The sequence below is a fragment of the Electrona antarctica genome (genome assembly GCF_951216825.1).
Source record: "Electrona antarctica genome assembly, chromosome: 4".
NCBI classification, from domain to species: Eukaryota; Metazoa; Chordata; class Actinopteri; order Myctophiformes; family Myctophidae; genus Electrona; species Electrona antarctica.
Genome location: NC_136809.1, coordinates 11,392,900 through 11,410,280, shown reverse-complemented (window position 1 = coordinate 11,410,280; position 17,381 = coordinate 11,392,900).

The window sequence follows — 17,381 nt, the reverse complement described above, 5'->3', positions numbered from 1 at the left end:
AAACATGTACAGTGAGGGAAAGAAGGGGGGGGGCGGTGGGGGGGGATTCAGATTTTTACGGGGGCCAGTTTCGAATTGCAGCCATCCGTAGGTGCCCTTTGAGAGCGGTTTTGAAGGAGTCAAGGGATTCGCATGTCTTAATGACTGTTGGTAGGGCGTTCCACATTTTGGTGGCATAGGAGCGAAAATAATTTAGTCCCTTGTTTGTGCCGAATCTGGGTTGAACATGATTCGTTGCACTCCCTCTGGTGTTGTGGGTGTGGACTTCGTTAACATTAAGGAAGTATCTACACAGGTACATGGGTATCTTGGTGGAGTATCGAATCTTGTGGACCAGACCCATTGCAAGATGCTGTACTCTGTCGCCGACCCTAAGCCATGCCAGTCTGTCAAAGTGGGCAGGGGTGAGGTGGGTTCGGGGGGTGAGGCCAAGTAGGAGCCTGACCAGTTGGTTTTGGGAGGTCTGGAGCCTAGTTTTAAGGGCCTTTGAGGTGCTGTGGTACCAGGAGGTGCATGCAAAGAAGCCTTGTACAAGGGCTCCTGTTAAGGTCTTCAAGGTGTTTTTGTCGACCAGTGAGGAGATCCTGTAAAGGAATCTTGTTCTTTGGTTGACTTTTTTGATTACGTTGGTGGCCATTTTATCACCGGAAAGATTAGCCTCCAGGATGGAACCTAGGTAGGTAATTTCATCTTTACGTGTGATAACATTGTCACCCACTCTAACCAAGAAGCCATTTGCCTTGCTGAGATTACTATTAGATCCAAAGAGAATGGATTCAGTTTTTCCCAGGTGTAAAGATAGTTTGTTATCCGCGAGCCAGGTGCAGATTCTACCGAGTTCAGAGCTGAGGGCATTTTCAACCTGCAGTTTGTCCCTGTCCGAGACCAGCAGTGCCGAGTCATCTGCGAACAGGAACAAGTTGCAGTCACAAGCTGAAGTCATGTCGTTAACATATATACAGTGTAACTGTACAAAAAAAGAAGTGTGTTTTTTTCGAAAGGGCACATTGTCAATGTAACAGACGTGATCTTGCGTTGTGTTATGAAGCACCATAGACCAGGATCTCAGCAGTGAATGGATTTATTTCTGTACAAAAGACAACGAGGCAATCACTGCTCTGCACTGACTTGGATACGTTTTCCAGAATAACAATTGCGCTTTCAAAGCCCATATGAAATAGCAAGAGATGACAATAATAAATACAATATGTACCTGTACAAAAGACAACGAGGCAATCACTGCTCTGCACTGACTTGGATACGTTTTCCAGAATAACAATTGCTGGAAATAAAGCAGATGCAGTACCATGAAAACACAGTATGTGTCTTAACAACTTTGGGTACATATATGTATCAATATATTACACAATTGTAAATGAAAATAATAAAATAATCTGCAGAGCAAAATAAACACAACCTACCGCTTTCAAAGCCCATATGAAATAGGAAGTGCGGTAGGTTACGTCATTTCCTTAAAGGCAACCGCCTGTACTCTTAAAGTCACAGAACACTGTATCACAATACAATATAATGCCTGGGCAAGTGGAAGCACTATTAATCATGTTACACCAAAAGGGCAGGTGTCTAGCACCCCCTAGTGTCTATCTGTGCACGCCACTGTCAAAACCTATACGTCAAAACTGTTCCTGTGTGTGTGGGGAGGAAGGGGAGAATGTTTATGCCTGTCTCAAACTGTTCCTGTGTGTGTGGGGAGGAAGGGGAGAATGTTTAGGCCTGTCTCAAAAATGCAAAATGATATAGGCCTATATACAGTACTCTGATTGACATTTATACCACTTAAATGGTGTAAAAGATCAGTTTCTCCTGATAGGGTAAATTGCCGATCACAGATAGGGTAAATGCCGATTACTGATCAGAGTGAATATCGGTCGATATGGTCGATATGGCCGATCACCGATCGCTGGCCGATTATCGGAGCATCTCTAGCATATAATAGTCGACATAGACGACATCGCCAGGGGCTCTTCCCCATATATGGGAATGTCAATATAATATATGGCCATATCATTTCCCGTTACAATTTACAATTTACAATTTAGGCATTTAGCAGACGCTCTTAATCCAGAGCGACTTACATTAGGCAAGAACAAAAGTATGGGAATACATCACATATATAAAATGCATTTATCAAGAAACATGCGTAAGCTAAGAACGTAACTAGAACATATCTATATAATGACACTATACATATTAAATATACATATATACTATACTATGCTATACATATGTACTATGATGTGCTATGACTACATACAATGCAATTATTGTGCTGTCTACATGACATGCTATAAGTCTGTTTCAAATGCTATCTAAGTCTAAAAAGTGCTATCTAAGGGGGTAGGATAAGTGCTATGGGCCATGATGGAGTCTGAAAAGGTGGGTCTTCAGACTACGGCGGAAGATTGGGAGTGATGCTGCAGTTCTGATTGCAACGGGGAGTGCATTCCACAGTTTTGGGGCCAGAAGGGAGAAGAGTTTGGGACGTGTGGAGCGTTGTCCCGGCGTTTTTAGTGAGGGTACTTCCAGCTTTCCTGCGTTGGCTGATCTGAGTGCGCGGGAGGGTTTGTAGGGTTCAATCATGCTTGCAAGATATGGGGGAGCCATACCTTTGGTTGCTTTGAATGCCAGCATCAGAGTTTTGTATTCTGTGCGGGCAGCGACTGGGAGCCAGTGCAGGGAGCGGAGCAGGGGGGAGACATGTGAGAATTTTGGCTGGTTGAAGACCAGACGAGCTGCGGCGTTTTGGATCAGTTGGAGAGGCTTAAGTGCACATGCCGGTAGGCCAGTAAGGAGCGAATTACAATAGTCAAGTTTTGACAAGACTGTTGTCTGGATTAGGAGCTGGGCTGATTCCTGGGTGAGGAACGGTCTAATTCGTCGTATGTTATAGAGTGTGAACCTACAGGATCGAGTGACAGCTGTGATGTGAGTTTTAAACGAGAGCTGACTGTCCAGGACAACACCAAGGTTCCTGGCTGTTGGGACAGACGTTACCAGGGCGTTGTCTACGGAAATAGTTAGCTCCCGCATAGGGCAGGACTTAGCTGGGAAGAAGAGAAGCTCAGTCTTGTCTGGGTTCAGCTTGAGGTGGTTGGAGGACATCCACTGTGAGATGTCAGCCAGGCATGCAGTGATGCGCTCTTCCACCTGAGTGGCAGAGGGGGGGAAGGATAGAAACAGTTGTGTGTCATCGGCATAGCAGTGATAGGATATATTGTGAGCAGAGATGATAGTGCCAAGGGATTTGGTGTACAGTGAGAAAAGGAGCGGACCAAGTACAGATCCCTGTGGGACCCCAGTTTGGAGGGTTCGGGGGGATGATAGCAGACCTTTCCAGGAAACCTGGTAGGTCCGGTCGGTGAGATAGGAAGAGAACCACTTTAGTGCTGTCCCGCCGATGCCTAGATCCGCTAGGGTGTCTAGGAGCAGCTGGTGGTTCACTGTGTCAACAGTTTTTGTATTGAGTTGTGCTTGAAATGTACTGTAATTCTGCAAACTGTTAATAAATACTTCAATCAATCAATCAATCAATCAATCAATCAATCAATCAATCAATCATATGGCGCTGACCTGTTCTGATATCCCATATGTTGATCCTCCCTACCCATCCTTCCTGTTCTGACATTCCATATGTTGATCTGACATACTGACCTGATACTGACCATGATACTGACAGGATACTGACCATGATACTGACCATGATACTGACATGATACTGACATGATACTGACCATGATACTGACATACTGACCATGATACTGACATGATACTGACCATGATACCGACCATTATACATACTGACCATGATACTGACATGATACTGACAATGATACTGACCATGATACACACTGACCATGATACTGACATGATACTGACCATGATACTGACATGATACTGACCATGATACTGACATAATGACAATGATACTGACCATGATACTAACCATACTGACATGATACTGACCATGATACTGACATGATACTGACAAAAATATAACATGTCCAGTTATTGTGTATATTTGTGTGTGTGTGTGTGTGTGTGTGCGTGTGTGTGCGCGTGCGTGCGTGCGTGCGTGCGTGCGTGCGTGCGTGCGTGCGTGCGTGCGTGCGTGCGTGCGTGCGTGCGTGCGTGCGTGCGTGCGTGCGTGCGCACGCGCGTGTGTGTGCGTGTCTGTGTGGTCCTTTTACACTATAACCGCAACCGTCTATGTTATTGTTGTCACGGGAGGGCTTGCCCTTGATTGTTGCCGCGGTAACAGGCAGCCAATAACAAGGTCTGAACAGCAGGGTGTGGGGTCAGGCCACCTCGAGCCACAGGAAGAACAATAACACTGACTCCACCCCCTAACAGCTTTACATGCGTGTGTGTGTGTGTGTGTGTGTGTGTGTGTGTGTGTGTGTGTGTGTGTGTGTGTGTGTGTGTGTGTGAGTGTGTGTGTGTGTGTGTGTGTGTGTGTGTGTGTGTGTGTGTGTGTGTGTGAGTGTGTGTGTGTGTGTGTGTGTGTGTGTGTGTGTGTGTGTGTGTGTGTGTGTGTGTGTGTGTGTGTGTGTGTGTGTGTGTGTGTGTACAGTATGTGTGTAGTGTGTGCATGTGAGAGTGAGAGTGAATAAAGGGGTCAGGCAGCTTTGTAGGTCAGATTTGTAGTACTTACTGGAACGCTGTTGAGTTTTGTTTTGATGTTTTCGTCAGTCTCCTCCACCCAGCACCTCTCCAACCCTCCACCCCCACCCTCCATCCACCCAGCACCTCTCCAACCCTCCAACCAGCACCTCTCCAACCCTCCACCCCCACCCTCCATCCACCCAGCACCTCTCCAACCCTCCAGCCAGCACCTCTCCAACCCTCCACCCCCACCCTCCATCCATCCAGCCAACCTATCTCGGTCGGTAGAGGGTTCAGCCCTTGAACCATACGGTCTGGGTTCAATCCCGGGCACCGCCAAGGCGCCAACTCAGCGTATCAAAGGCACAGCTTTGGTAACTAAGACGTGTGGTATGTAGGCCTACTGTTCTGTACTGGGAGCTGATGGAAGGTGTGGCGTTCCATCCCCCAGAGGTCCAGCACATTGTAGAGGGGATGGACACCCTTGTTGCTCGGCTGAAATGGACAATATTAAGCCACTCTGACCTACTTAAAGGTGTTCTAAAACATTCTTTTGTTAAAAAGTTAAAGCGCTATGCGATGCAAGAGTCCGGACTAGCTGGCACAAACTCAGGACTCTTTAATGGCTGCCCTAACCCCTCATGTCTAACATCTGGGTTTTGATCTCTGCAGTGTGTATTGATTACTATGGAAATATTGTTATGATTAGACTGACCTTTATCTACTTGCTCCAGTACATACTACATGATACGATATATGATATAGTACTATATTGTCAGCTCACACTGAAATTTGTAAAGTTTGTGAAATTTGATTTTTTTTTGCCACTGAGTAGGTGTTCCCGCATAACTTCCGGGTATGATGATGATGTCACGCGCATACCCTCTATATAATAGTATGCTGGAACAGAACACCACATCCTTCCTGAATGCAGCAAACTATATGCTGTTATCATACGTGGATGTATATAGAGTCTATATACTCTGTCACTGAAGTGGTTGTCCAACAATCTTTGAACAAATGTTCACTAACGGTTGCCTGACTGCCTGCAGGGGCACCCCATTCGACCGTTATCATACCATTAAATCGGTGAAATCATCCGTTATCATCACCATCGAATGGGGCCAGTATGGCCATACTGGCATACTCACTGTTTCAGTATGTCATTATCACCGATTGTGACGGGTGATAATGTCACTGATGTCCTGACGGAGGCGCGCCGTGTCTGGTGGCCTTGAGCCACCAGACCCGACTCAGCGCCGTCCGAGTTACGTCCCGATAGGCAGAGAATAGTATATATTAGTAGCCCCTAGTTTCCATGCGCCGACAAGAGTTGGAAATGACACGTTCAGCAGGGGGAGTCCTTCACCAGGCTATGTTCAGCCAAGGGTGAGTATGCCAGTATGGCCATACTGGACCCATTTGATGGTGATGATAACGGATGATTTCGCCGATTTAATGGTATGATAACGGGGGCTGCGGCAAGTAAATAAAATGTTCGGGCAAATGAAGTTTGCTTTCAGGTTGCCCGACAGTCAAGTGCATTCTGTCTTCATTAAATATTATTGGCTAGTCATGAAGGACAATGCTACACATTTTTACAACTACAGTAGTAGCATCCACTCATTATTTTTTTCAAAGTGACTGTCGCCACTCTGCAGTTGCATTAATTTGTTCTATAAGAGAAAGGAGAAAGTAGAACATGACCTGTACTTACCCAATGGGAAAGTGCCTCTGAGACCTTAGTATCAAGTTGTCAACCCCTGTTTAAGGCTACAGACAAACATCCATATCAGGTGGTACAGTACTACAGTACTGAAGAACATTCATAATAACAGAAGTGAAAAACAAAATAAGAATCCGTCTACTAGCACCATAGATCTTAAATGTGAAGGAAATAGATTCTTTGCTTGTTGTGATCTTTCCATAACAAAATATTGTCTATTTACTACTCCTAGAACATACCTGGTTCGGCTGGTTGATCTGTTCACTATGAATAGTAGTAATGGGGGATCTCCGGATCTGTGTATCTCCAAATGGTTTACCAAAAATACAATCTCTTCAATTTACAATTTACAATTTAGGCATTTAGCAGACGCTCTTAATCCAGAGCGATTTACATTAGGCAGGAACAAAAGTATGGGAATACATCACATATATAAAATGCATTTATCAAGAAACATGCGTAAGCTAAGAACGTCTTCTGTCTTTTTTGTGTTAATAAGGAAAGTGTTGTTATCACCCAACTCAACCACCCTATTTAGTGTATTGGTGCAGTCCAGGATTACTGGGGACGCTGTGGGTGCTGGCGGCGTGTTTCCTCCTCCGCGTCATCAGTGCCCATACCCGAGGCGGGGTTGGCGAAAGGGCCTTTCTGTGTGGAGTTTGCATGTTCTCCCCGTGTCCCCTAGGGTAGGTACCCTCACAAAAAACATGCAGTAATCCTGGACTCTAAACTGCCTCCCCCTGGCCAGCCGGGGCGCCTGATGGAGGGGAAAGGAACTGGTTGGAATAACGTGTTCCTTCCACGCGCTACGTCCAACCAGGGAAACTCCCCCCTGTCAGGTGTAAAGGAGCAACTTGGACACTCAGGCAGGAAGGAAGCATGAGTTCAAGTCCGTTGCTCTCCCCATGTCCCCCATATATGGGGACTAGGTTGGCGGAGGGTGTGTAGAGCCCAGGATCACATTAGATAATTGACACAGGGGTGAAAAATGGGTTACAAAATCGTGGGATAAAAATATATTAAAAAAAAAACTGTATGTATGTATGTATTAGAGTGTATTAGTGCGACCTTCAGACTTTCCTCAGTACGACTGTACGACATGTCAGTATAAAGGGTGAAAAGTATAGCTGAGCTTACGCAGCCTTGGGGAGCACCAACATTAGTAGTTAATGCTGAGGAGAGGGTTGTGTTCTGTACTCTGTTCAGTCTGTTGGTATGAAAAGAAGCATACCAGTGAATTATGTATGGATTCAGTTCCTCTACCATCTTTGACACTAGTAGTAGTATATCAGACTGTATTGTATTGAAAGTTGAAGAGAAGTCTAAAATCACACATACCGTATACAGTTAATATGTGCGTGTGTTTTTGTGTGTGTGTGTTAGGTTGCGCACAGGTGGTGAAAAACAGCCATGCTGTTTTCGTGCTCATACCCACCCAGCCACCCACCCAGCCAGCCACCCACCCACACACATAGCTCCGTAAGGGAGTGGTTGCACCACTCAAAAACAGCACCCTTACATGAGTCTTATTAGACTTACTGTACCTAGGTGTTTCGTAATTAAGTGGACCAATGTGACAACCGCATCCTCTTTGCATTTGTGGTTTCATAATCACTGAAGTGAGAGCTATGGGTCTGTAATCTTATATTCTTTTCGACATTGGAGTTTTGGTAATAGTTTTATGTGTCTACTTGCATGTGTTGAATCACTCTCATCTGCGTCGATCAGCACAAACTGATGCACTAAGGAGAACTTTTAGCCTTAACTGATTTCAGTTGTCAGTCACATGCGCGCACACCCGGCCTGCCCGCGCGCACGCACACACACACACACACACACACACACACACACACACACACACACACACACACACACACACACACACACACACACACACACACACACACACACACACACACACACACACACACACACACACACACACACACACACACACACACACACTTATATACACACACACACACACACACACACACACACACACACACACACACACACACACACGCACACACACACACACACACACACACACACACACACACACACACACACACACACACACACACACACACACACACACACACACACACACACACACACACTTTTGCAAGTTATGTGGGGTTACAGCCCCTACAAGTACAAGCTTGAAACCAAGTATGAATGCAGGGGGATCCACAATAGGGAAGTATTCCCTTGCCTTGACTCATGATGTGTGTGTGTGTGTGTGTGTGTGTGTGTGTGTGTGTGTGTGTGTGTGTGTGTGTGTGTGTGTGTGTGTGTGTGTGTGTGTGTGTGTGTGTGTGTGTGTGTGTGTGTGTGTGTGTGTGTGTGTGTGTGTGTGTTGCCTCAGGTGTTTGTTTTAGGACTTGAACGCAAAGCCCCTCAAAGAAAGGCAGCCAGGAGAGGCACATTACCACCTCCACACACGGGATATGAGTGGAAAGGAGAGAGAGAGAGAGAGAGAGAGAGAGAGAGAGTGAGAGAGAGAGAGAGAGAGAGAGAGAGAGAGAGAGAGAGCGAGAGAGAGATGTACCAAGAGAGTTTCCACAGATTACAATCACCCACGGAGAGTTTGAAAACATGACTAATGATTAAAATATCTGCAAGATTTGTGAGCTGTTGTGACAGGAGAAGGATGACTAGTAGAATACACCTTACTACTATAATCATTGTGTGGAGTCCTGTCCAGAGTGATCTCGCTACATAGAAAAACTGTACGTACGTACAGACCATGAATACATATGATACATCTACTGTTATTTGTCCCCAAGTGATTTTTTTTTTCCTAAGTTACAAAGTAACACAGCTCTGTGTACTTTATTTCTTTATTCCACTTTTGATTCGGCAATATGTTTTCTCGTCTGTCTGTCTGCGTGCGTGCGTGCGTGCGTGCGTGCGTGCGTGCGTGCGTGCGTGAGATATCAGACTACAGTGTGAATGAGGTGAGCAGATGGTTATCATTCATACTACAGCCTCACCATGGTGGTATCACACACTGGATATGTCTGTTCATCGGTACTGAGCTGTGACACTGACACACCCAAACACTTTCTTTCCTTTCTTTCTTTCTTTCTTTCTTTCTTTCTTTCTTTCTTTCTTTCTTTCTTTCTGATTCAAAGACTGAGCAGTGCCTTTGATGCATGGGTTAATATAGACCAGTGGTTCCCAAAGTGGGGTCCGGGGACCCCCAGGGGTCCTCGAGGGAGTTCCAGGGGGTCCCCAGCTAAATGATCGTTAGGAACCTAATGGACCAATTATGGGTCTGTAACTCTGAGAGTGTACAAATGGGCCACAGGTCCATTTGGTTCCATTTGTACACTCTCAGAGTTAAATTAACATTGATTTTACAATAAGGGTCCCAGAGATGAAACGGGAGTCAGTAGACTAACGGGTTGAGAATCAGTTTTTGTCTGTTTTCTTCTTCTCCTTCAGCCAAAAATAGCAGTTCTGGCTGAACCAATAGTCGGTTTTGGTGAAACTGGGTAATATGGTAGAGGGCCAAACGATGAGGATGCCAAGCCCACGACCATTGGCCAGAACATTGACCCGTCTGTCAGTGTCCCTGTTATGCCCATGTATGGAGATCTCTGTGTTTGTCTGTCTGCATCCCCTTTTGTCCCCATGATGACATCAATATGACGTCATAGACCTGACATCAGATGCGCGCGCACGCACGCACGCACGCACGCACGCACGCACGCACGCACGCACGCACGCACGCACGCACGCACGCACGCACACACACACACACACACACACACACACACACACACACACACACACACACACACACACACACACACACCCTCCTTTTTCCCCACTCAATTTGCCAAAAGCCAAGCTCACAACTCATCGCAACGATCAAAGATCTGCTATTTTCACAGAATGTTCACTTAGTCTTGTTCGTCTGTTATGACGAACATTTGTAAAATGCTCAGGGTTCATGTGGTTAATTCCTACCTCTTCTTGCTTCAGACATTTCATGGTCATGCTGTTAATATCAAACTTGGGTTTTAATCTTTTCCCTAACACTCCCACATTCCATCAAAAGTAATCCCCCCAAATCCACTTCCTACGAGGCTAAAGGCACACAGGAAGTGGAATCAGGAGATAACTCTTCTGAGCTTGTGATTGGCTGCCTAGCAACATGATATGCAATTTCCTCCAATCACAGCCCACCATGCTATTCTTTGGTTCTGTGCCAAAGTAGCAGCATGGCCCTGCAGTTGGGACAGTGTGTGTGTGTGTGTGTGTGTGTGTGTGTGTGTGTGTGTGTGTGTGTGTGTGTGTGTGTGTGTGTGTGTGTGTGTGTGTGTGTGTGTGTGTGTGTGTGTGTGTGTGTGTGTGTGTGTGTGTGTGTGTGTGTGTGTGTGTGTGTGTGTGTGTGTGTGTGTGTGTGTGTGTGTGTGTGTGTGCGCATGTTAGTGACAACCCGATACAGGCCGGAGTTGGCACCGGCTGCCTGCCAGCGAATTCCACAGAAAACCACCTACTAATGATATGGAATCACATAATTACAAACACGCACGCGTGCAGACACGCACACACACACACACACACACACACACACACACACACACACACACACACACACACACACGATTATATCCCGTCTAAACACAATTTTCTTTTGCTTCAATTGTTGTAGGTTTTTGTGTGCCTGTGTGCGTGAGTGCGAGTATGTGTGTGTGTGTGTGCGTGCGCGACTGACTGCGCGTGTGTGATCTTTTAACAACCTGTTGACCTTTGACAGTGTAAAACAAACAAAGGCTCTGGTTCCGGAAAAAGAGAAGCCTCGACCTCTATACCTCCCTGCAAGCTCTCAACCACTTCCTGGACACCTCTGGACTGCATGCTGCACGCCCGCACACGCACGTGTGTGTGTGTGTGTGTGTGTGTGTGTGTGTGTGTGTGTGTGTGTTCATGCAAAGATCAAACAGAAGTGTAATGGGATGAGGCCATGAACTATATAATTGAATTTATAATTACTTTGTGTCATGCACTCTCTTGCTCTGTCTCTCTCTCTCTCTCTCTTTCTTCCTTTTTCTCTTTCTCTCACGCACACAAGGGTGAAGGGTGAAAGACTATCTCTCTCTTTCTGACACACACACACACACACACACACACACACACACACACACACACACACACACACACACACACACACACACACACACACACACACACACACACACACACGCGCGCGCGCTAAGCCATACCTCCCACTTAAAGCAATCTCCTGGACCTAGAGAGCTGCAACTTTACATTGCAGAGTTATATAATGAGCCTGGGCTCTGGATTTCTTCTCACACATATACTAGTCTATATTATACAGTAGCCTACAATTATGCACGCACAGGTGTTCGACAAAGTTTAGGTAGTTTCAGGTCATGGAATGGGATGGGATGGGATGGCATAAACCTTTTTAACAAGTCATGTACAGTAGCCCTTTTTGTGTGTTTTCCCTAATCATCATCACCCTTCGAGTGCCCTCGAGATCTGCGACACAAGCTGCTTCCACTGGGCTCTGTTGCTCATCGCCACACCAAGTTCATTCACAGTCAGTCCTGTGTCCCTACTCAGAACATCTGGAAATGTGAGAGGTCTTGTTCCTCTTGATGGGCAGGGTAGTCTCCACCGAAGGATATCCGAAATGACCTGGTCTTTTGCTCTGTGGCAGTGACCAGCAAAGCGGAGTCTTCTTTCTGCCACAACAACTGAGATGGGGGGGGGGGTGCCTCCATAAATCTGAGCTTTAGTGGGATGGTCCTTCCATGAGAGGTTCTGGACACGCATGAGGAGTCTTGTGTATGTTCCGTCCCTAATGTTTCCTCATGTAAAGTGTCTTTAGGTACTTAGAAAAGCACTATATAAATTTGAGATAATAATAAATCATCATCACATTATAATATTTACCTTGCATAATGCACTTCAGTGTCCACATCCTATAGCTTCATGTCCAGGGGGTTTAATTGTGCATTAAGCTGCTTCACTCTATGGTCATAGATAGGACAGGGGTTTTCAGCTGATGTTGACCCTGCAGGGACCACCATCATGAACTAAAAGCAACCTGGGGACCACCACTGTTGTGTTGGGTGGGTCCATCATAGACCCACCTGACACTAGGGTGACCAGACTTTTCAGGCGTCCCACAAATTGAGACCCTGTCCCACATTGTGACTGGCAGGCAATTGCATCAGTGTTCAAATACCCTAATAGTTTAGTCCCCTAATAGTTGGCCTTCTGTTGTAAAGCTCTCTCATTGTCTCTTCCTGCAAGATGTTTTTTTAAGCCTGTTAAAATAGCATACAAATAAAAATAAAGCATGATTTTAAAACAAAATGTGAGACACCAGAGGAGTTTATACCCAATAGGCCTATGGTCGAATATGACATCAAGGCATTTAATATAGCACTCAAATAGCACTCAAGTAGTAAGTTGCTAACCCGGTACTCCAGTATCTCTTGTGTGGGACAAGTGGGATGGGGGGGACTGGGTTCCCCCCAGGTTCATACACCATTCCATGGGTTAAGATTAGGGCTTTTCTCCTTACTTCTTATTCCCTAATCACACTATCACAGCTAGGTTACATTCAAGTTACACTTTTTGAGTGGTGTAAACCACTCCTACAACTGGCTTTGTTAGTTGTCTCCACCAGGCCGAAGGTATGGGGAGAGAGTATGTTTTGCACTCCGTCCGTCCGTCCGTGTGTCCGTCTGTCCGTCCGTGTGTCCGTCCGTGTGTCCGTCTGTGAACAGCTAATCTCTGGCACCGTTGGCTTGATCGCAGCCATACTCTGCACACACACTCCCTGGATGCCAGAGCTGAACCTCTGCTCCAAAGTTTTCACATTGGCCTGTTATAGCGCCACCAGGAGGCCGCTTTGTGCAAAACAAATGTTTTGACAGTACACCTACAGATTTTGTCCAAACATTATGCAAATTGGTACACAGTCTTTCTAGAGCCATTCAACGAAACGGGTCTTTCAGATTTTTCAGACTCCATCCTGATTGGCTACGATTGGCTTCCAAAGTTCGCAGGAGTGCTCCGTTTCAAACAAAATGCTGCAAATCATGAACACATCGTGTGATTTCCGTGAAATCTTGCACGCACATTCCCACTAGGCCGAGGAAGAAATGCCACTTGAATATTTTCAACTCAGCCTCATGGTGGCGCTATAACTGGCCGATTAGTGTTTTTACCTATAACTGCACCGATCTGTGTAAAACCATGTATGCACACTCCCTAGAGGCCAAGGAAAAACCTTTGCCTGGAATTTTTCACATCTGCTCTTTATAGCGCCACCAGGAGGCCAACATATGTAAAACACATTTTCTAATATTACTCCTTCAGATTTCATCCAATTTTCACGCAAATCGGTACACATGCTCTCCAGTCATGTGATCATGTGATTTGTTTGATTTCTCATAATTATCCATCCTGATTGGCTACGATTGGCTTCTAAAGTTTTCAGTTTTTAGTTTACGTGTCTGTCCGTACCAAAAAAAATGAGCATGGTTGCTATGGTCACCCAGTTCACACGGGTGTGATTTCATTACGTCAGACATTACGTCAGACCACAGCTGATCAGTCTATATAAGACCTTACACCACTCAGTTCAGTTGTTGTTGTTACAGCCACATTTGAATTCAAGTATTTTTCACTGGACCAAACGGGACACCCCAAGTCCTCTCTCAAAATATTATTATTCACGAGAAACGAGAGTAGCAAATAAAAGTCAAATTTAAAATCACACCCGTGTGAAGTGAGGGGCGCTCTTATCATCGTACATCATCATGAGGTAACATGTCAATTTGTGGCATTTAATGTTTGTGTTGGCACAAAAGCCGATTTGCTCAGATACATATGACATAAATTCTCCTTTCATTGTCAATGGCAAATGTGACACGAGTTATGACAAAAATCTGTATATAGGAGGGGCTAGCTAGCGCCCCTCAAAAATCACACGTCTTACATCATCATTTAGTGCCTTATACAAACATTAATGTCCATAGACTTGGCTATGGACATTGTGTCCATAGCCAAGTGTCCATAGTCAATAATGGTCAATCATAACATAATGGTCCAATCCCGCTGTGTAAATGTGTGGAATATTCTGCGTTCTTCACTTATATTCGCTCAGAAACACAAACACCACGCAGAGTTTGTCCAATCCGTGAAGCCGATGCTTTGAGTTGACCAATCAAGGAAGACGATGCCCGTTGATCCTGGACGGTCAGCTCTCGTTCAGAGCACACACTCTATGACATCACAGCAGTCAGTCGATCCTGTAGGCCTACACTCTATAACATTCGACGAATCAGACCCTTCCTCACCCAGGAGTCAGCCCAGATCCTTATCCACACATTGACAATGGATGGAGAATTTACGCCATACATGAGCAAATCGGCTGGGTATGACGGTGGGAACCCTTGGCCAATAAGGGACCACCATTCTTGATGATGATGTATGATGATTAGAGCGCCCCTCACTTCACACAGGTGTGATTTTTCCGTCTTCACTTTTCTGTCCTCACTTTTGTCTTCAATATCTACTTTGCTCAGCCAATCAAATCATCGCTATAGGGTGATCAGCCAAGCCACAAACCCGGAAATCTGGGCATATAGGATTAACCTGTTATTTCAATGGGAGTGGATGGAGAGAAAGGATTTTTTTTGTCCAACCGCAAGTAACGGCACAACCACGTCAGAGGTTTGTGTCTCTCTGGAGGTCTATTACTCCAATAGACCCCCAGATGCTCTTAAATATGCAATGTCTCCCTGGTGTATTCCCGGCCTCTTCCTGAAAGCTGAGAGCCTCTGAGTCAAAAAGCCAAAATCAAGAGTTCCAAGTATTCTATCTTGAGTATTGCGCAATGTCTGACATCTCTACAACAGGTGTTCCCCGGTGGCACAATCGTTATGTGATACGATACGATACCATACGATACAACTTTATTGTCAGCTTTCACTGAAATTTGCTTTGCGTCCATGACATCACCGTTCAAGATACAGACAGGACATACACAATACATTACACAAGGTACATTACAGGACACACATCACAGAAGCAAACAGGAACAAGAACAATAGAACATATCCTCTTGGTTTACCGATTTTGGTTTAAAAGCAGAACAGACTGGTGTACAAAAGAGTTCTTTAGCCTGTTTTTCTTATATTTTGGGACCACCTCATGGAGGGCAACAGTTGATATTCATCATTTAAAACATGTAAGGGGTCAGAGGAGATGCTCTTCGCCAGTCTAAGCATGCTATTGATCTGGGCTTCTTTAAAGGAACGTAACACAACCTCGACTGGCCTACCAACAATTTTAGCGCAGATCTTAATTTGGCTATACAGTTTGTTCTTATATACCATTGATAGGCTGTTAAACCAGGCCGTGCTACAGTACAACATCACAGTTTGAACAACACGTATAGAAAAGAGACAAGATCTGACTGCTTGCACCAAACGATCTAAGTCGGCGTAGGGAGTACATATGCTGCTGTATCCTCTTACAAATATAGTCAATATGAGATGACCATGACAAGGTGGCGTCTATCATCACCCCCAGATATTTGTAAGATGGGACTTGTTCAATAGCTGAACCATGGATTGTCACCGGTGGTGTCTTACAGTGGCGTGCACAGACATTTAGAGGGGCAGGTGCTCAAGTGGAAAAAAAGGGCACTTTGTGCAGCTCGTGGAACCGGCCGGTTACCTTAATAGTGTGAGATTTATAGATTGTGGGGCCTAAATAATATATTAGAAGCTTTTTATCAAGAATTGATCAATGTTACCATGGTCCACATACTGTACAGTGTAACTGTACAGTATGTGGACACATTGCCAAAAGGGCAGGGGGTGCTCTAGCACCCCCTAGTGTCTATCTGTGCACGCCACTGGTGTCTTATCACCGGGAGCAGGACCAAATATAATTTCCTCCGTTTTCTTAGTGTTGATAATCAGATTATTTTTGTCACACCATTCTACAAGCCGGTCAACGCTACACTGGTACTGTTTCGGGTCATCACTGTCAGTCATCAAAGCTATTAGTGTAGAATCATCTGAATATTTCAGAAGAAACAGATTTGACTCGCAGGTGTTACAGTCTGCCGTGTAAAGAGTGAACAGTACAGGTGAGCTAATGCAACCTTGGGGTGCACCAACTCTGGTCCTGATGGGAGAGGAGAGTGTCTTGTTTACCTTTACATACTGAATTCTGTCATGTGATGCTCAACCAATGACATGATTGACATGAATTATGCTACGGACCCTCCATTTCATGACATTTCTATCTCTGGGGCCACAATTTATATTGTAAAATCAATGTTAATGTAACTCTGATATATAAATATATACAAATGGAACCTAAATGGACCCGTTTCCATTTGTACACTCTCTGAGTTGGTTCCCAACTATCATTTAGCTGGGGACCCCCTGTACTGCATCCTTCCGGTTACAGCATATACTATACAGCCAAGTAGTATACAGCAGTGGTTCCCAAACCTTTTCATGCAAGGACCCCCAAATTGACACCAATTAGCCCGCGGACCCCCATTTGAAAACATATGCCAAGGACCCCCATGAGAGAAGATATTTACGGCTATAGCAGTGATTTTCAAGCATTTCTATTTCAAGGGCCCCCGGTTTAATTGACCTGAATTTACGCCACCGTCCCCTATTTAATGGCATTTCTATCTCTGGGACTCCAATGTATATTGTAAAATCAAAGTTAATTTAACTCTGAGAGTGTACAAAGGGTCCATTTGGTTCCATTTGTACAATCTCTGAGTTACAGACCCATAAGGGTCCATTTGGTTCCTAAATATCATTTAGCTGGGGGACCCCCTGGAACTCCCTCAAGTACCCCTGTGGGTCCCCGGACCCCACTTTGTGAACCACTGGTATACAGTACAGTCTATTATATCCTGTCACAACATACAAAGCCTAGTACACGTAGGTGTAATGTTAGTTTTATATCGGATAAATGACACATTTAAGGAAGGAAG